At 46.2% G+C, this 20,168-nt stretch overlaps 1 pseudogene; it reads left to right on the top strand.

Moving 5' to 3' along the window:
• The window catches only part of LOC138922121 (heparan sulfate glucosamine 3-O-sulfotransferase 4-like), an 80,107-nt pseudogene that overhangs the window by 55,144 nt on the left and 4,795 nt on the right, over nt 1–20,168 (top strand).

The following is a 20,168-nucleotide window of genomic DNA, read 5'->3' as shown; positions in this document are numbered from 1 at the left end:
CTTCCTCTGTCCACCCCCCAAATAAAAGGGCAAAGCCAGAACACACCTTTCAGTATGAGCCGATACACTCTGGCTGGGCAGAGGCCTTGAACTCTCCTAAGGGATGGGACCTTGTGGCAGGCCAACTGGCTGCCACGGCAGAACTCATCAAAGTGAGAGAGACGACTCGAGCTGTGGCCTCCCTCGTGGTTTACAGACTGAACAGTAACCGTGACCACTTTGCTCTGGAAGCCACTCAGCTCCAGGGTGCTGAGAAGGGACCCTCCACGGTTTCCAGTTGTCTGCAGTGGTAGCAGTTAATAGGCAGGTCCCATTGGCTGGGGGAAAATAACTCAGGAAAACAGCTTCAGTCATGCTCATGCCACACAGAGGAAAGTGGTCAGCACCATTATTCGCATGTGGTATTTGGAGAGAATGAAAGAGGACAATGGAAAGGCGCTGGCATTGATTGAATGCCTGTGATTGTGGTGGTTGGTGCTTCACAGACATGTTATCACATCGGGGTGTCATGATGAGGCTGTGAGTTAAACAGCAATATTCCTGGTTTACACTCCAGGTGGCTCCCGGAGGGTGAACCACTGGCTGAAGGTTGCTCAGCTGGTCAGTGGTTGAGTTGACCACATCTGTCCAATTTCAGAGTGCTGGTTTCTTTCCCTGTGCCACGCTGCCACTCAGAAAGTACTGGAATGTCTTTTCCTTCTTTCATTCAACAAACACTTAATAACGTTTACCATGTGCCCAGTACTGTTTTAGGTACTGGGGATAAAGTGGAGAACAAGACAGAGGGAGGACCTGTTCTTGTGGAAATGGCATCTTTTAGTAGGGTGGTAGGGGAGACAGCAAACAAACGAGTCGTTCTTTTAACCTTTTTAATGTGGCTGTAGAAAACTTAAAATGACACTTGTGACTCCCATTGCATTTCCAGTGGGCAGGGCTCCTGTAGAGCAGTGCTTTTTAAACTTGAAATGCACATGGATCAGCTGGGGTGTTGTTAACATGCAGATTCTGATTCAGCAGGTCTGGGGAGGGGCCTCAGACTCTGCATTTCTAACTTCCCAGTTGATGCTGATGCTGCTGATCCCTGAACCTCACTTTGAGAAGCAGGAGTTTAGAGAGTAATTGGGGTGTGTGTGTGTGCATGCACAGATATTATTTTAAGTCAAATGGTTAGGGGAAACCTCTCTGGGGAGGGGATGTAAATGAAGTGAAAGAGTAAGATCCTTCCATGTGGATATGTAGGTGGAGAGGTTTCCAATAGAGGGAACAGCAGGCACAAAGGCCCTGAGGTGGAAACAGGCCTTATGGCCTTACAGAGTGTTCTTTCATTATTTCAAAAGCAAGGTGTTTGTAGCTGGACAAAATTGGGTTTTGCAACTTACTAGTTAGATGGTCTTGGTTGGATAACTGATTTAACATCACTCATTTTCAGTTTGTTTATCTGAGAATAATGCCTGCCTTGCAGGATTGTTGAGAGGAATAAATGAAATAATAAAAGTGAATGTATTTTCTAAGCAAAAAGTGAGTATCCTAGACCAAAAATCCAAATGGACTCAACTGCTGGGTTTTTCCATTTCTCAAATCCTTTTGGTCTCATATGCCTTACCTTCTGTCACAGCTGTCTTAATAGTGAGAGAAGAGTCTGTTATTGGGGGTGTTTTTAGGAAAAGTCTAATAATGATTGGCTTTGCAGTCTACATCTGCTTAACCTCTTAAACCAAGGGTCACCAACTCACATGCCTTCTGGGCCCACAGCGATTGTATAAATGAGTGAAACAGACCAGGTGGGGAGAAACTGGGACGCACAAGCTCTGTCTAAAGGGGCAGCTACTCTTTTCCACGTGCAAATGTGGCATCAGGGTTATCAGATCTTCCAGTTGGTAAGAGAAACTGGAAATCCAGTTTTTGATGTGAAATTATCTGGTGTTTAATGCTGGCAACAGATGGAAATTTCTTCCGAGCGCAGTGTGGGCCAGCACTGCAGACAAACAAAACCCACCTGTGGGCTCGGTACAGCCAGCCGGCTACCAGTCTGTGGCTCTGGCTTAAACTCATTTTGGAAAGTAACTGGCACACCCGTACCCTTTGTGGTTGTCAGAATTGTGGCTTCTGTGTGCTGTTTTAGGTTACAGTTTTCCCCCTTTGCAGATGTTGCAAGAGCATGGGGCAAATACCTCCCAGATACATTGCAACAACAGCAAAAGGAGCTGGGTAGAAAGAGGAACATCGAGGCAGAAAAAGACAATTCCCCAATAAATTTCCCATTTGTTCCCAATGAACATTTTCCATAAGTTGAGAAAATTTTCAGCTTTTCACTCATTAACGAGGCAGTCCCCTATTTGATCCATATTGATAAACTGTACTTATGTAATAGGGTCTGGTCAGGTGGATTGAGTAAGACCTGAGAGTTAGAAAAATTGAGTTCTGGCTTTGCCTTGCCCCATCCTAGTTCTGTTGGGCGTTGGGTTACTTATATTAAATTGTTTCTTTCTCTCCTTTTCTTTTCTTTTCATCTTTTTTTTTTAAATCCCTGTTTCTTTTCTGATGAGGTTATATTGTCTCCGTAGGGCCCATTCGCCCACTAAAATGCTTTGGTTCTGGAGCAGACGTCTGTGTTAGACCCTTCAGAGGAAGCAGGAGAGCACTGTAGGAGCAACATTATTTGGAGCCAGTTTTTGTATCTCTGAGTCAGAATCCACTGCATCCTCCTTGTGTGACCTTAGACAAGTTACTTAATATCACCAAGCCTCCAGTTTTTTGTCTGCAGAATGGGCTCAATGTTACTTACTTGTAAGTGATTATGTGAGGGTGAAATGAAGTGGCCCTTAAAAAGTGCCCCCACGCAGAGTGTATGACATGATAAATTTCTTCTTCTCCTTCTCTCCTCTCTCTCTTTCCTAATTTTCCTTTTCCTTTGCATTTCTCCTTCATTTTCCTTCAATTCCTTCCTTTTATCTTGCCTATCAGTACAGAAGGCCCTACAGAGAAAGCTGTAATGCATTTTTCATTAGCAAATCATCTTTCATTTCAAGATTATGTCTGAATGAGGGATCTCAAACCCTGAAGCAGATCTTAAGTAGCTCTCCAGAGAATAATCCAAACCGATTCCAGAATTGGGTCTACTGTGACATGAGCCGAAGGAGGAGAAGAGTCTGATTTCCTGGGGTACCTGCAGCCAGCCTTCTCCACTAAGGGGACGGGGGATGGAAGGGGGCAGGCTCTCGGGGCTTTCCTTCTCATATTTTCTTGAGCCCACTGTAGGAAGGAGGCCGCTTGCAGTGGAGAGAGACTGAGGCATTTAGAATGCTGAGGGCATGCTTTGCCTTCCATTTTTCTGCAGAGCTGAAGGCACTGGAGAAGGTAGGACTGTTCTGGCAGACCCCGCCAAACTCCCTACGTTGCTATTTGGCCACTTTCCCTGGAGTTCTCCAGCCATCATAACATGACTTAATTATTTTAACTTTTGTAAATCATACCAGGCATTTTTAGTTTTAAATTGAGTCAGGAGAGGGGCCTTGAGACTTTAGGTGAATGAGAGATTGCCAGGGTTGTACGTTAGAAAGTTTTAAAGGTTTTGGGTTTGCATAATGGATGCTATTTCTGAAACTGATTGAACCAACGATCTTTCAAGTAATCTCTTGATTCCATTGGTCTCTGCGGTTTGACAAGCTCCTCTGTAACTGTCTTGGGAATTTCAGTCTGAAATTATAATTCACTAAGGGAGCTTTTCAGCCCATCTTGCCATTCATTAAAAGCAAGCGGTTGATTTTTTTTTTTCTTAACACTCACTAGTTAGGGTTGCCTACCTTTACTTTTTTTTTTTTCAATCTTTATTTAAGAATGTGTAAAGCATATTTACAGGGAAACAAAGCAGCACATCAATTAGGCAATACTTTTTTGGTTGTGAATGATAGAAATTGAGCTTAAATTATTATAAACAAAAAAAAGATGCTTTATTGGCTTATGTAATTAGGAAGTCTGTGGGGTAAGTGGCTTCAGGAAAAGCTGAATCCAGGGGCGTGAGTGATTTGACAAGGTCTCTGTCTCTTTCCATTCTTTGCCGGGTTTGTCTCTACCTTGCCTCATTCTCAGATAGATTATCTCACTACATTTTAGGCAAGATGGTAAGCAGCAACCCGAGACAAACATTATATGTTTATTTAATTCTTTTGGAAGTAATACATTTTTTTTAAATTGAGAGGTTTATGCTTTCCCCCAAATTACAGAATTGTTAAACCCCATTACGGAAGTCTCTAGTGTATTGTTTTCCTCTGCATTGTGTTGAATTGTAAATGCTATTGCAAATTCCAGAAATATAAAATTTTCTAAATTTTATAGTCTCTTTTCTTGGTCTCTTGAAAATTTTCAGCTAGCTCTATTCACGTAAAAATACCCTCAACCAAAAGCAGTAGTAAACCATAGAGAAGAAAATAACTTCTCCATTAAAACACAGACGGCTCCACCACAAAGGCCCATATGAAATGAGCACACATTCAAGCAAAGCTGAGTTCCCGAAGGCCAAGAAGATTCCGTGATGGATTGCCTCCAAAGGAGAAGCGTAGACCCATATTTTCATGAGTACAGTTTTGCTGATCTAAAGATGTCTGGGCACACTGAACAAAGTACTTTACTTATAAATGTAAGTTCACATTTGTGATGTCTGATCACTGAGATAACTAATAATGAGGCTACATGAAACTTAGGGTAGATAAGTGATTTTGAAAAAACTTTTCTTAAGAGCTTCTGCAAGAAATTCCTGGAGATGCCTGTGGTCCAGGTTGGGTCATGTGCTCATTCCTAAAGCTGTCGTTGTGTAGTACCCTCATCGGGCCTGGCTGATGTAGCCACCCCTTTGGCCTGGAGTGGTGGGGGGAGTAAGCAACCAGGGCTAGTCCCACTGAGACCATAGGGAATAGTTTCCCCATGAAGATGAGGTGTTCAAGGGTTCTGTTGCTAGAAGTGGGGACCAGTCTAGCCACATGTTTATTAAACCTATAAAGATCTACTTGGGACAGGTGTATGATCTCTCTGAGTATTTTAACCCAGAAAGAGGGACAAAGGGTTAATATTGGGAGGTTCCATGCACTTGTTATTTTAGTTATTCATTCATTTATTTATTCATTAACCATGTATTGACTGTCAACTTTGTGCTGGGGCAGACATGAATCAGTCATGGCCGGTGACCTGAAAGAGCCTGCAGAGTGGAGAAACGGACAAGTGAATGGTTACCTCACAAAGTAATAAAAGTCCTGACACAGTGGGGTTTATTCCAGGAATGGAAGGATGGTTCAATCTTAGGAAATCTAATAATTTGGCTTATTCTTAGTACGGGTAAATGAGAAAAATTCTATGATTTATTTGATGGATGCTAAAAGGCATGTGATTAAATTAGCATCTATCTCTAATTTTTAGAACACCTCCTAATAAAATGGGATCTTCCCCAAAGCCAGCATCATCTTTAATGGTGTAATACTAGAAACATTGCCATTAAATCCAGAGCAAGACTAGAATGCCCATTATCATCACTATTATTTACCATTGCTCAGTAATTAATAGATGATGCAGTTAGATACAAAAAAGAATAAGAAAGGGGGAGGTAGAATTATCAGCATTTGCCAGTAATTTCATTTCTTTTGGAAAATCTAAGATAACCAATCCCCCCATGAATCTATTAGAAACAATAATAGGGTTCATTAAGGGCATTGATGAGGAAATTACTATGCAAAATCTGTAGTTTTCCTATATGCCTACCCGAACCATTTTGGAAATATAATGAGAGAAAATATTCTATTTATAGAACCAGCCAACCAAACAGAATAACTTGAAATATATTTAGCAAAAGTTGCAAGGGACTTGTAAGAACCAAATTTTAGTACTTTATGGAGGGGCATCAAAGAAAGAGGAGTAAATGGAAAGTGACCTCTTTCTCTTGGCTAGCATGTCTTTTTTCCATCCCTCCCCCCTCCTCCCTCCCTCCCTCTCATCTTGTCCCTGGCTCTTCCCTTCTCCCTCCCCCCTCCCTCCCTCCCTCCCTCCCTCTCATCCTGTCCCTGGCTCTTCCCTCCTCCCTCCCCCCTCCCTCCCTCCCTCCCTCTCATCTTTCCCTGGCTCTTCCCTTCTCCCTCCCTCCTCCCTCCCTCCCTCCCATCTTGTCCCTGGCTCTTCCCTTCTCCCTCCCCCCTCCCTCCCTCCCTCCCTCCCTCCCTCTCATCCTCTCCCTGGCTCTTCCCTCCTCCCTCCCTCCCTCTCATCTTGTCCCTGGCTCTTTCCTCCTCCCTCCTTCCCTCCCTCCCTCTCATCCTGTCCCTGGCTCTTCCCTTCTCCCTCCCCCCTCCCTCCCTCCATCCCTCTCATCTTGTCCCTGGCTCTTCCCTCCTCCCTCCCCCCTCCCTCCTCCTTTGATTAGAGTTCTTTGCTGCTAAGTTGAGGGTGTGTTTGAGAGTGGTCTGAAAGTATTGGTTATATGAACGTGGCGAAAATGTTGTACTTCATTTATAGAATTCCCTTACTTTCCACATTACGGAGAAGATGGTAAGACAGCTGTTACTGTTTAGATTCATAAACAGTGCGGTGGGTGCTGATTGTTTTCTATCCCAAATTCAGGGGTGGTAGGACTGTGCCAAGATGTGGATTAATAGTTGAATTGGTGTAAATCAGTAAATTTACATGCACTCCTGTTGCTGCAAAGCAAAAGTCCAGTCAGGGACAAGTGATGGTTATTCTCAGTGGGACAGGGAGATGACGGTGTGGATGGGAAAGAGTAATGGTGGTGGTGGTGGTGACAGCATGGTGATAGACACATATTGTATTCCTGTGTGTGCACCAGGCTCTGCTCCAAGCAGTGGAGTCATTCAGTCTTCAGAGGACCTGGCGAGATAGGCGCTGTGATTTTACAGGCGAGGGAGCTGAGGCACAGAGAGGTCAAGTAACTTGCTCGAAATGTGGAGTTGAGATTCAGACCCAGGTGTTTGGTCACAAACATGCAGCATTTCCTTTTATTTGTTTCAAATCTCTTTCCCACTGGAGGTGGTGTCTTCCAGCATCACGGGAGTGAATAATCACTGCTGGCGTTCCCTGCTAGGAGCTTGTGATTTTCCGCATGCAGATGGACTGCTTGCCTACCAGATGGGCTAATTGAGGCGGTCTGGACCCAGCAGCAAACTGTGGCACTGGCTTCCATTCTGGGACCAGGCTCATTCCCACTGTTCCCTTCTCCTGAAATACTCGGTCCCAGATCCTTAAACTACCCTAGGCTCCTTATCTGTCCTTCAGGTGTCGGCTCAAATTTCAGCTCCTGGAAAATACCTCTCCCAGTTACCTAATTTAAAGACCCTTTTCCACGTCTGAGCTTGTGACGCTGTTTTATTTTCTTCAGAGCATTTACTGCTTTCCAAAATCATGCTACTTAGTTACTTCTTCCTCACCAGAAGGCAGATTACATGAGAGTGGGGGTCTTGTCCATCTCGTTCCTTGCCGGTGCCCAGAACAGTGCTTAGCACCCAGCAGGCACTCAGTCATGGTAGTTTATTAATCACTAATTCTGAATCAATGAATTATTGAATGGAAGGAGGGCCTGTTGTGTGCTAACTTTTCTTGCAAAACTCCAGGCTTCTGAAAAGAAATGACACTAACGTTTCTTGGGAACTCTGGCTAAGAATTGTTGTCAGCTCTTTCACGTCCTATTTTTGCAAGACTATTTTGGGTACAAGAAAGAGAAACCCACTCAAACAAACCATGTGGGCTCAGCAGTCTCCCACAAGCTGCCTACCGCACAGGACATCACCTCCTTTATTCCTCACTGCAGCCTCGTGAAGTCGAGACTTTCTTATCCCAGTGTTACACAGAAAGTGAATGTGACCTGGAAGGGCGGGCAGGAGTCCCAGCGTCACACAGCAGGCTGGCACAAGCCAGGTGTCTTCACTGTAACACGTGGCTTTTGGTTCCTGGCCTTTGTTGCTGATGCTGCCGAAGTTTTAGAAGAGTTCAATTACTCCCGATAGACCGTTATGCTCTAAGAGTGGATTATGTTTCTCTAAATGCGTTATCGAAATTACATAGTTGGCATTTAACAATCAAAACATTACGCTGAGGCCCGTGTTTGATATGTCACTCACTGTAGGTACAGGGGCACCCTTCCCGGTGCCTCCTGGCTGAGCCTTCTGCAGGGGGCTGGAGGGTTGGGAGTCGCTGGAGCTGAGGAAGTATTTGAGCCTAACTGCCTGAGCGCCTCTGTCACAGGGCAGTTGGACTGTTTGGAGCCATGTTGTGTTTTGAAAGAAAAAGCTGAACCTGAAGTCAGAATTAAGGCTTTGAGTCTGAGTTCTGTGTCTACCTTGCCTTGTGCACATAGATAAGTGTTCAGCCTTTGAGCTTTTGTTTTCTTATCTCTCAAATGGGAGTACCAGCCTCTAATAATTCCATGGTGCTTTTGCAAGGATAGAATGATGATGCTGTGCTGGGATCTGCTTTGTCTACGTCTGTTAGTTGTTATTAATCCATGCACGTTTTCGTGAATTCCCCCAGGTAACTGGTTTTCTGGAATATTGCCCTCCAGGGAGTACCTGAAATACAGGATGAGCATTCTTATCATAAAGTTAGATTAAGAAGCTTAATTTACAGAAACTATTACACACTATGGATATCAAACATCGTTAGGGCAGACTGCATAAAGATCCCGGAATTCTGGAGAACCTCTGTCTGCATCACTCTTTCACCCAGCTCAGGACCACTGATGCGTCATTCTTTTGTACTGAAAACGTACAGAGCGGTGGGGTACACTTGCTTCTTAGGATTGCGCTGCGGCTCCCGAACTTTGGGAGTGACCAGGAGATTCTTCCATTTTACTCTCAAATGACCTATCATTTCATTTTTCTCTGCACCCTGTCTCTTTTCCAGGTTGGCATATTAACTTCTTACCTTCTGGCTGCCTGACTAACCTACTTTCTCACCTATAGAAGGCAGAATAATGCCCCCCCCCCATAACCACGTCCTAATTTCTGGAAACTGTGAATATGCTAGATTATGTGGCAAAGGGGAATTAAGGTTGCACATGGAATTATGATTTCTAGACAGCTAACCTTGAGATGGGAGATAATCCTGGATTGTCTGGATGGGCCCAGTGTGATCCCAGGGGTCCTTTTAAGTGGAAGAGGGAGGCACGGAGCGAGAGTCAGAGGGATGGCAGCATGAGAGGGGCTTAACCTGCTGTTGCTGGCTTCGAAGATAGAGGAAGGGGTCATGAGCCAAGGAATTCAGGAAGCTTCTAGAAGCTAGGGAACAGGGAAGGAAATCCATCCTTGCTTAGAGCCTCCAGAGGAACGCAGCGTGTGGACACTTTGATTTTAGCCCGTGGAGACCCGTGTCAGGGTTCTGGCGTCCAGAACAGTTAAGCCATCGGTGAATGGTCATTTGTTACAGCAGCAGTACGCTCTACTCAGATAGCTCGAACGGTCTCCATCTCATTCCATTTCTTCCCTTTGCTTCGTCTCCCTTTCTGGAAAATACCCCCTCTGGGGCTGTTTAGTTCTCTCGCCAAACAGCGCAAAAGATGTACCCATCCAATATTTGCAGATGGTAACTGTACGAGTTAGGGTGAAAACAAAGAGACCCCAACACAGTGGCTTCCGTAAGACAGACGATGATTTTTCTACTACGCAACAAAAGTTGATATTCACAGTTTGTAGCAGTCAGGGCTGCGTGGCGACCAGCCACTCTGAGAGACCCAAGCTGACCACAGTGAGTGCAGGCGTGTGTGTTTGAACAGCAGCCGTGCATGAGCACTCCAGCCAGTCTTGCGGGGGCAGCTGTGCTCCAGGAGACCGTTCAGAGACCCACGTTCTGTTCTTCCCATCTGGTTGCTCTGCCGTCCAGAGCCCCCCAGGGAACTTGTTAGAAAAGCAGAATCTCAGATCCCATCCCAGACTTTCTGAAGCAGAATTTATGTTTTAAGACAATACTTGGGTAATTATTATGCACGAAGTTTGAGAAAAATGGCCTAACGGCAAGGTGGTTCCACTTCGGCATCAGTGACACTTGGGGCCAGGAAAGTCTTTGTTGCGGGGGGCTGTCCTGTGCATTGTAAGATGTTTAGCAGCCTCTCTGGCCTCTACCCCGCCAGACACTAGTAGTTAGGCCCTCCCCCAGTTTTAGTAACCAAAAATGTCTCCAGACGTTACCAAATGTCCCCTGGGGTCCAAAACTCCCTCTGATCGAGAACCCCTGCCTTAGAGAGTTTTCTCTGCTGCGTGATGGGAGCTGGGACTGCACCCTGTCTGCATTGCAGCCACCGTGAAGCAGCGAGGGCAGAAGGCCGGGAGCGGATTCCTCTTCAGCAGGTGAGGCAGTAGTGACGCTCATAACTTCCGCTCTCCTTCTGCTGGGGAGACTTCGTTGCATGGCCACCTCCAGCTGCAGAGGACTCTGGGGAACTTACTGAGTGTCTGTGTGCCCAGGAAGGAGGAGAGAACGAGTCTGGGGACAGTCAGCTGTCTGCTACAGTAACTCACGCAAGGATGTGGTCATACTGTATTTCATTATGCTCTTCTATCCGAAGTCAATCCAATTGGCAGGGTGAAATAAATTGACGAGGTATTTTTTTAATTATTTTTTGCAGTTGGAACACAGAACTATTTTAGGAGGTCACAGGATATTTTAGGAGCACACATAAAATTTACCCAAAGCTCTGATAGTGTGTATTTTGATATCAAGAGTTTGGTATCTTCTAAACTTCAGTCGTGAGTATTATTCCTGCAAGTTTCTTTATTTTTTCTTTTTCCATATAGATGTATTTGCCTATATTGATTTTTTATGTGAAAAATAATTTTCTTCAATCATTGTAAAGACTATATCATACTATAAGTGTGTTGTTGTGGTGGAGATAGACGTGCATGTCCATACATGTCTATGTATATGTGTGTGTCGGTAGCTATCAGTAGATATCTCTTTCTCTGTGTATCTATTTATTTGGCACCACCTGCCTTGGTACCCCCTCATCCCTCGCCCAGGCTGCTGCAGCCGACTTCTGTTCTTGTTCCGCTGACTTTCTTGCCCTCTGTAATCTGCTCTCCACACAGTGGCTGGGGGAAGTGATCCTTTTAGAACATAAAGCAGGCCACATCACTCTCCTAATTTAAATTTTCCAATGGCTTGTTGTCAACCTAGAGAAAACTTCTAAGTCCTGGCCATGATCTACAAGGCCCTACAGGATCTGACCCTGCCAACCTCTTCAGCCACATTCACTTGTCATCTTCTCTGTGCTCCTCTCCTTGAGCCGCATTAGCTTCCTTGCTGCATCTGAGAAGCCAAACATGGCCCTGCCTCAGGACCTTTGCACTTGTTGCCCGCTCTGCCTTTAATGCTTTTTCCTTAGATAATTTCTTGGCTTGCATCCCTCCTTCATTCGAGCCTCTGCTGGGCTGTCCCTCCCTCCTCAATATGGCTTTTTCTTGTACTGTCTGGACTCCCCTTGTACATTCTTGGTGCTAAGAAAGAGCTCCACTCATTGGAAAATGCTGGTAAACACAATATTGCCATTAATATTTGCCTACGTTCCCCAGTTACACTACCCCAACCCAACGTTCTGGTGTCTTAATTTCTTGGTTCTTAATCCCCCCATTCTTGACGGAAGATCTTGCTTTGATCTGGGGGCACAAAATGACCTCGATGTTGCTGTGGTCAATTGAAAAGATGCTTAGGTAACTCTTAGCCGTTCCTGTTATTTAAGTAGACTGCCTCTAGGGGGTGGTGATGCGATACAGGCTGAGTCCGGAGTGAGGCGTTTTCCTGAGATGTGGGATGTGTGTGGCTCCTTGCTCCTTCCAAGCTAGGTTAACCCTCCACATTTGCCCCTGAAAATAAGACGCTTTAGGAAAGGCTCACTTTCAGTAAATAATAAACAAACACCAAAAGCAATGTTTAAAGCAAACTCAAGTATAGTTGAGTATCTTTTGTTCTCTACCCACTTTCTAGCTAGTTTTTCATTTGTGTTCAGATACAGAGAGAATATTCCTGTTACTGTCTGAATATGGACAATGAACATACCACGTTACCATAAATATATGTTAAGACATTTAATATTAGAAATTATTATTATAACATATATGCCCAATATTAAATAGGTAAACTACCCACTTAGATTCTGAGAATCGCATGACAGGTTCAACCAACAAACCGCATGACCTCACCCAGAACCGCTGATTTCCTTATTTAGCGTGAAACAGAGAGTTTGTTCTGTCCGTACTGACTGGTTCTCATTCACTTATGAATTGCTGGGTTGAAAGTCTAGTGTTTTGGTTTACCTTCAACTCTTGGCCTTGATGCTCCTAGATTTTCTTGGCTTTGTGTCTCTTTTCAGTCCCTTTACCTCTCATCCTCCAGGAGGAAGAAATTGCCCCAAGTCATGGTATGTTAGAGCACTTTTAAAGAAAATCTTTCCCAGTGTTTTGAAACTTAGCTTTAGCTGCAGAAATCTATTGGGTAGGATTCTTCTGGTTATAACACACGGAAATTCCAGGTGAAATCTGAAATAAGCATGAATCAAAAAAGAATTTAGGGGTCGGCCTGGTGGCGTGGTGGTTAAGCTGGCGTGCTCCACTTCTGTGGCCTGGGGTTTGTAGGTTCGGATCCTAGGCGCGGACCTACACACTGGTCATCAAGCCACGCTGTGGCCGTGTGTGCATACAAAAAATAGAGGAAGATTCCATAGATGTTAGCTCAGGGACAGTCTTCCTCCAGTAAAAAGAGGGAGATTGGCAACAGATGTTAGCTCAAGGCCAATCTTCCTCACCAAAGAAAAGAAAAAGAAAAAGAATTTAATGGCTTATGTATCTGAGAAGTCCTGGGAAGGGGTGGCCTCATTAGGGCTTAAACAGTGTCACTGGATCTCCCACTTCTGGATTCTGCTGCCTCTGAGGTGGTTGGCTGCTTTCTTAAAACCTGTCCCCTTGTGGTCATAAGCGGGTGCCAGCCCAATTTTCTTGCCCCAAATGGAGTAGGAAAAGTGTACCATCTTTGTCCCAGAAGTCTCTGCTAACGCCTCAGGGTAGCTCATTGCTTCCTTAGGGGTCACGTGCACATCCAGCAAGCAGTTCTTGGTGCCAGAGGGGGTGTGGGGTTTGAGGCACTGCCTCCCTGGAGCAGAGGTGGGAGGCAGTTCTCCTGCGGGCACAGAGGATGAAATGGGGGCATTTTCCCAAAGCAAAGCCAGCAGACGGTCATCAAAGAAGGGAAATGCACGCTGGTGCCAAAACAACAGATGTCTGTTTTGAGACTCTACTGTTCAAACGTCATCTTTCACCGAAGTACCAATGAATAAAACAGACATCCCGAGAGTTCTGCTGGCTTGCGTGGAGATGGGGGACCCGGATCCTCTTCTGTGGCTCTCCTGAGGTGGGCACAAGTAGAATGGCTCCAGATCTCCCTCTGCCAGCTCACTGCTTGGAGACTCTGCATCTCTTCTTTAACACAGAAAGAAAGGAAGGAAAGAAAGGGGAGAGAGAGAGAGGGAAAGCAAGAAAGGAAACTTGTCTAGTCTCTGTGCCTAAGAGCTGTTCAATTCTGAGAAAAATATCTAAAGAACCTGCCCCTCAGAAATCACTAATTATTTACTTAGAATATTTTCTATTTCCATCACTTCCTTAGCAACCCCTAGCAGCTGCCTGGGAAAATGTAAAGGGATTGTACATTTTACAAGAGAATTCCTCAAATAGCAAGTGAAATGGTTTCGTACGTTCATCTTCCTGCCCAGATTCACTTCAAGTGGAGAGGGAGAAATGATTTGGTGTTTCATCAGTCTTAATACAACAACTAGATTGCCCGGAATTTCTAGAACATCCTGCTTCTGTGTCATTTTCCTCCTTTCATTTGTGGTAAGGCCTACGATATAGATTTAAGTGTGATTCAGTCTTTTATGCTTTTGTAAGAGTTTTTATAGAAATCCACATTTTGGGAGAAAAAAATTCCTTTATTAAATCTAGTGTCTTGATGTTTTGTTTAAAAATAGGTTGTATTTAAAAATACTTCGTGTACTTTTTGGGTTTCTCATTAGCACACAATGACGTTGTCTTCCTCTGTGTGTGCGTTTGTGTGTGTGCGTGTGTATTGTGTTAAAGGTGTCTCTTGAAGGTGCTCTCTCTAGGGAAGCCTTGGGAACTCGTGGACCTTGGGCTTGTGAAGCCCCAGGGTCAGTTGTCAGGTCCAGGTCACTTTCCGGTATGGTTCTTGAACTTTCTGTGGCTCCAGCCTTCCCTGACAGGATCCCCCTGGTCCCGCCCCTGTCCTGGCTGTGGAGGAGGAGTCTGGCTCTTTCCTCATTCCCCTGAGAAGAAGACCACAGACCTTTCCCTTTAAGGGTTTGCCGGGTGGAGGTGAAGGAGCTGGAGGAACGAGGAGGAGTAACACAATACCACTTATTGCTGGTCCTCCAGTCTCTGTTGGGCCCATGTATTTGAACGCTGGTTTTCAGAAAGAGAATGCTCATCCAGATTTCTTGTGACTGATTTGATGAGTCTGAAGACTTCCTCAAAATTCTCTTTTATTTCAGGAAAAGGCAAAATTTAAAAACCAGTAGATTATGCAGGAAGTTAATTTTTGTGATTTTCACTTTCCAGTAATTGTGCTTTTGCATGTTAGGCATTCTTAGGAAGAGTAGCTAACTTCCTTTGAGTGCTTATGTGACTAAAAGAAAACCCCGATGCGTCCCTGCCCCTCCTTTGTCTGAGCTAATCCTCAGGGCAAGCCCTGTTGAGTAAGAGGTGCTGTATGTTATGTGGAAACTGAGGCACAGAGTGGGGAAGAATGATACCCAAAGGTTCACAGGTCATTAGTGACGGGACCTAGATTCGAAGATAAGCATTTAGGGTGTTCTGTTAGCCACAGTGCTGTGCTCTTCTCTGAGAGAGGAGATGCTCAGGTGTAGGTCCATCCACAGTCACCCAGAGTCCAGCTGTCTCTTGTGCCTGTCTGCAGACAGAGCTGGGATTCTCTGGAAAGCACTTCTGCAGCCGAATTCTAGATGTCTGCATCTTAGAGGATAGCTCCCGTTGCTGCCTTTCGAGGCTGTTTGGGAAGGAAACCCACATCTTCGAAGGCTGTGAAAGACTGTTGCTAATGTCTGCCTACTGCCGTTTGGGGTAAAGGTCTCAGCACTTCGGATCACTTCAGAGACAGATACTGATTTTCCAAGCCCTGCTGTGAGCCCGCAGCTTCTGAGACCCAGTGACTCAGCCTCCCCTCTCTGCATGGGGCAGCCAAGGCATGAGAATTGCCCTGGGCTGTGTATTTTTTAAAAATAAGGGGATCAGAAAAATCCCTTCAACCTAGGCTATTTGAAGGCAGTGTGAGGGATGGAAGGCAACCCTTCTCCATCATCTTGCTTAGGGATGCTTCTGACCCTCTGCCTCGGTTGTGCCGTGTCTGTGCAGAGAGGGGCTGCTCGCAGACACAGTGGTTTATTCAGTGACATCACGGCCACCCTTTTGTTCCTAGCGAAGAATTTTTTTTGCCCCCTGAGGTTAACAATTACCTTTGGAAAAGTGTTTTCGTGAACAGAACTTTGGCTAAAAGTGTAGTGATAACATTACTGCCTCGTTGCAAAGCTCTGACACCAGCACTCCTGCTGCAGAGTTACCTGGCATGGAGTAGAGGAGCATAACAAGCATGCTCATCATGCCCGCCAGGAACTTTTATATGCGTTATCTCCCCAAAAACAGTCCTCGTGACCACCCCATGAGAGAGAGGATGCTTTTTTAAAGTAGTTTAATTTGTTTCTCTTCTATTGTGTTAAAAAAAAACCATGCTATAAAATGTACCGTCTTAAGCATTTTGAAGTTCAGTAAAATATATTCACATTGTTGTGAAATAGATCTCCAGAACTTTTTCATCTTCTAGATGTGAAACTCTACACCCATTAAATTTTATTTTACTCAATAAATCATAAACATGTTTCCATAATAACAGGAGCGAGACTGTTCTTATCCCCATTTTACACAGGAGGAAACTGAGGTAGGGAAAGTTAAGTCACTTGCCCCGGGTCACCCTGATCCTAACACGAGTTGGTCTGGATGCCAGTCTCACTATCAAGTCCTGCATTTTGGTCCTGGTCGGGTCCTAGTCTTCCTAACTGCCCTGCGCTTGTTGGGGCACCTGGGACACAGTAGGATTTCACTTAAATTGTTATTATTTAAGCAATACATACTCAGTGAAGACAATGAGAAAATGCTGACAGCACAAAAAAGTCCTCTCACCCAAAGATAACTCTTACTAATAGTTTAGCGTATGTTCTTCCCTAAATTTTTCAGTACAGTCGTGTGCCATATAACATCGTTTCGGTCAATGATCCACCGTGTATCTGATGCTGGTGCCGTATAGCTGAGGTGTGCGGCGGGCTATTCCATCTAGGTTTGTGTAAGTGCACTCTATGATGTTTGCACAACGACAAAATCGCCTTACGACACATTTCTCAGAATGTATCCCCGTCATTACGCGATGCATGACCATACTTACAAAGTATATATAAATCACTTTCTTACAAAAATGTGTACTTTTAAAGATACTACTTTGGTTTTTTCCACCTCCTCAAATTGGAAACAACCCAATGTTCATCAGCAGTGGCATGGATAAATAAAATGGGTTATATGTTTTAAAATGGAATTGTATACAGAAATAAAAATCAACCACAGCCACATTCAAGAAAATTTATGAATCTTACAAGCATAATGAAAGAAGTCAGACATAGAAGAAGAAACTCTGCATGATTTTGTTTAAACACAGTTCCAAGACAAGGAAAGCAAATTCATAAGTTAGAATATTGGTTCCCCTTGGGCGAGTGAGGGCAGTGACCTGGGATCGGTGTATCAGGGGGCCACTGGAGGCTTAGTCACCTTCTGTTTCTTGTGAGTATGGTTGCCGGGTGTGTTCCCTTGGATAATTCATGGAGCTATGCAAGTACGATTTCCATACTTTCTGGTATGGATGCTATGCTCCAAATTGCAAATCCAATCGCATGATTATAGACTTTTTTACTGATTAGTTCCAAGGCATAGTTATTAGTGCAAGACTCCAGAATTATGGATGTGGGTTCATATCCTGGATTTAACCTCTTCTTATGTCAGAGAGACCCTGGCCAATTGATTAACCGTGTGGGCTTTGGTTTCTTCATCTGTAAAATGAGTTAATTTTGGTTCCTCTTACTTAGTGAGATAATTATCTCCTTGCTGGCACAGGGCAAGAACTCCTTGAATGACGGCTTTTATAGTTGTTCTTGCTGTTCTTATCTCTTTAGGTGAGGGAGCTGGTGGATGGTGTCCTGTGGCAGAGAGAGGAGCAGGAGGGGGATCCAGTCAAGACACAGTCTCCAGGTGAGCCTGAGGGGACAGAGCAGAGCTGATGCTGAGGTGCGGGAGGAAGGGTCCAAGGCCTGGGGCCCCTCCATCCTTCCCTGTCTCAGTTCCTGCCCATCTGTAAACACAGGAAGGGAACTGAACCAGGTCATCTCTAATTGGTTAGTCCTTTCAGCTCGGACATTGAAGAGTCAGGAGGGCAATAGAAATGCCACGAAAATTTAAGAACAAATTTCCCGGTTTGATCCCCATTCAAACACAAAGGACCAGGTCTGGGCGTGAAGGGAGCTGGATATCGGTGGTGGGATTATAGGTCGTTTCTATATTCTTCATTGTGCGTTTTTCCATTTTGGACAGAAGTAGCCTGAGCCAAGGAGCTGCTTGCGTGGCTGAGGACCCTGAGGTGGTTCATTTATCTGAAGACTCCACATGAAAGGCAGCCCCCTGTGTCCTGGAGAGCAGAGAATCACACCCTGTGGATGGGATAGGATGGAACCCCCTGGGCTCAGGCGTGCTCTGTCCACTCTGCCACAGCCTGTCCTTAAGGGACATCCCCACATTCGATGGCTTGCTGGGGGGGGGGCATCAAGAGAAGGGGGCTCAGACTGCCAGTGCCCAGACTCCAAGGGCCTCCACTCTCCTCCCTCTCACCCTGAATCAGCCCCTAGCCCCTCCTGAGTGGAACCCCGTCTTCCCAGCCTGGACCATTAGAGCACGAATTCCCCTTCCCAAGACGTGCATCCTGGAGAAGGGAGAGTCCCCTGGTGTGGACTCTGTCTCCCTTAGGATGTCAGTCTCTCCCAGCCTCCTGGGCTTGGCCTCTACTTGGGGAAATCTGGGTCTCAGAAGCTGTACCTCAGGCCCCTCCTAGCTGGCAATGTGTATGTCACACCCACATCCTGCCCCACCAAGCCATGTACACATATAGTGCACACAATCCAGGCACTGAGTCTTGTGTGGGGTGAAGATTTGTCCTGCACAGGGAGGCAGGGTGTATGGTGAGGAGAGAAGGAATGTGTGAAATGTATGTAGAACAGGGAGAAATGAGGTCCTCTGGGGACACTGGGAGAGGTGTGGGCAGCACTGAGGGCCCTTGTAGTCTGTGGTTGTGATGTGAAGGTGGGACCAGCCCTCACTGCACCAGCCTCTGCCCCTTTCCCGGCTGGGGGCAGATGCGGAGGAGGCAGAGAGTTGGGTTCCCAGGGTGGATTTCACCTGGCCAGGACCGTGGAAGGGGTCGGTCAGAGCTACAGGTCAGGAGCGTGGGGCTGTCCCGGAGCTCAGTGTCTGCAGAGGAAGAAAGGACGTGATGGAGGGGAAGGAGAGTGAACGTGGAGCCAAGTTTGCAGATGGGGAGACCCAGTGGCTGAGGAGGAGTGAGGAGAGGGAGCCCACAGTGACTGGGCTGCAAAGACACCACTGGGTGCCGACTGGAAGGGGTTGGCCTGAAATGGGTTATCAGTCATGCTGGAGAGGTTTATATGTGTGGAGTGAGGCCAGGGTAGTGGGTGGCAGGGGTTGAGTGAAGGAGGGTGGACAGGGCCCTGAGGGTCCAGGATGTAAGAAGGATCATCTGGGTGGATGGCAGAGTGACCAAGAAGGGTCGAGTCGCAGTGATGGTGAAGAGACAGACAGTGAAGACTTATACAGACACCCGAACACACACACACATGAACACACACACACACAGGGACCCTGATCAGCGCATAGGGTGCAGTTTGGCCCAATGGCTGAGCACAGCTGCCAGAGGTGCCAGCCCTTGTGGGCAGCCCCTTCTCTGTGGCCATGCCACTGTCCCTAAGGTGCCTCCTGCTCTGTGGAGAGCCCCACTCAAGAGCTTCATCATCTTCATGCCCTGATTATTCATCTTGTCCCTGAAGCACTCGATACCATGGTCTCTCTCCAGGATGAACCAGACGTTGATGGTGGGTTGCCACCTGGAGGTGACATGGGTTAGAGCCATGTTGGACTCCTTGTGGCCTGTGGGGTTGGGGAAGGTCCTAATGCCTGAAGGAGGAAGAGCAGACGTGGGGGAAACCCCGATGCAGGGAGTTGCGTGGCCAGGAGGGATGCAGGCCCAGACCCTAGCAGTGCAGAGTGGAGACGGCTGGTGGCCGGCAGGGAGGCTGTCCACCCTGCGTCTCTTTGCTGGCCTCAGGATCGCTGTCATCAGTCAAGGCTGCCGGAGGCTTGTTTTCACGAGTTCTCTCAAATGCTGCAGGAGCTTAGGAACAGGTGACCTGAACTTGAGACTTCCTGACCTGGTCTCTGAATGAAATAAGAGGAGGTGACAGGCTCTGTACCAGCAACTTTTGTGTCCCCTGAGGGTGGGGATCCTGTGAGGCCGGGGAAGCACAATTGTCCTGTCCCTGGGCACGAGGCCAGCTGCAGCGAGACAGGTTCACAGGTGGAGGGGGGATCACGGAAGGGCGTGCCCGGGCTTTGGAAAACTGGAGAAAGTTGGTCCTTGGATGGGGTGTGGAAAGAACATGAGCTATGGGTGGGGAGGAGCCAGGATGATTGACAGCTCTGAGCAGTGAAGGAAAAACTGTCTCCCCAAGTAGAGATCTGAGGTTTCCACAGTACAGTAGGAGCTGAGTCTGTCACATGGTGGTTCACCCAGATTCACAGACTGGGTGGTCACCTGGCACATTCCAGCAAAAGTGCTGCCCCCTGGAAGCCAAGGCCATCCATGCAGTTGAGCCAGTGGCCACTACCAGATTTTGAATTTTGAGGCAATGATTCCACAAAGGGCATTATAAACAGTTTGCATCCACTTGCCTTCCTAGAAAACAGGAGCTGCCTTCGAGATCTGTTCTGGCATTGGAAGCATCC

Source organism: Equus caballus, unplaced genomic scaffold, assembly GCF_041296265.1.
Source record: "Equus caballus isolate H_3958 breed thoroughbred unplaced genomic scaffold, TB-T2T haplotype2-0000451, whole genome shotgun sequence".
NCBI lineage: Eukaryota > Metazoa > Chordata > Mammalia > Perissodactyla > Equidae > Equus > Equus caballus.
Note: the sequence above shows the minus strand (reverse complement) of the source record. Positions and strands in the feature narration are given on the sequence as shown.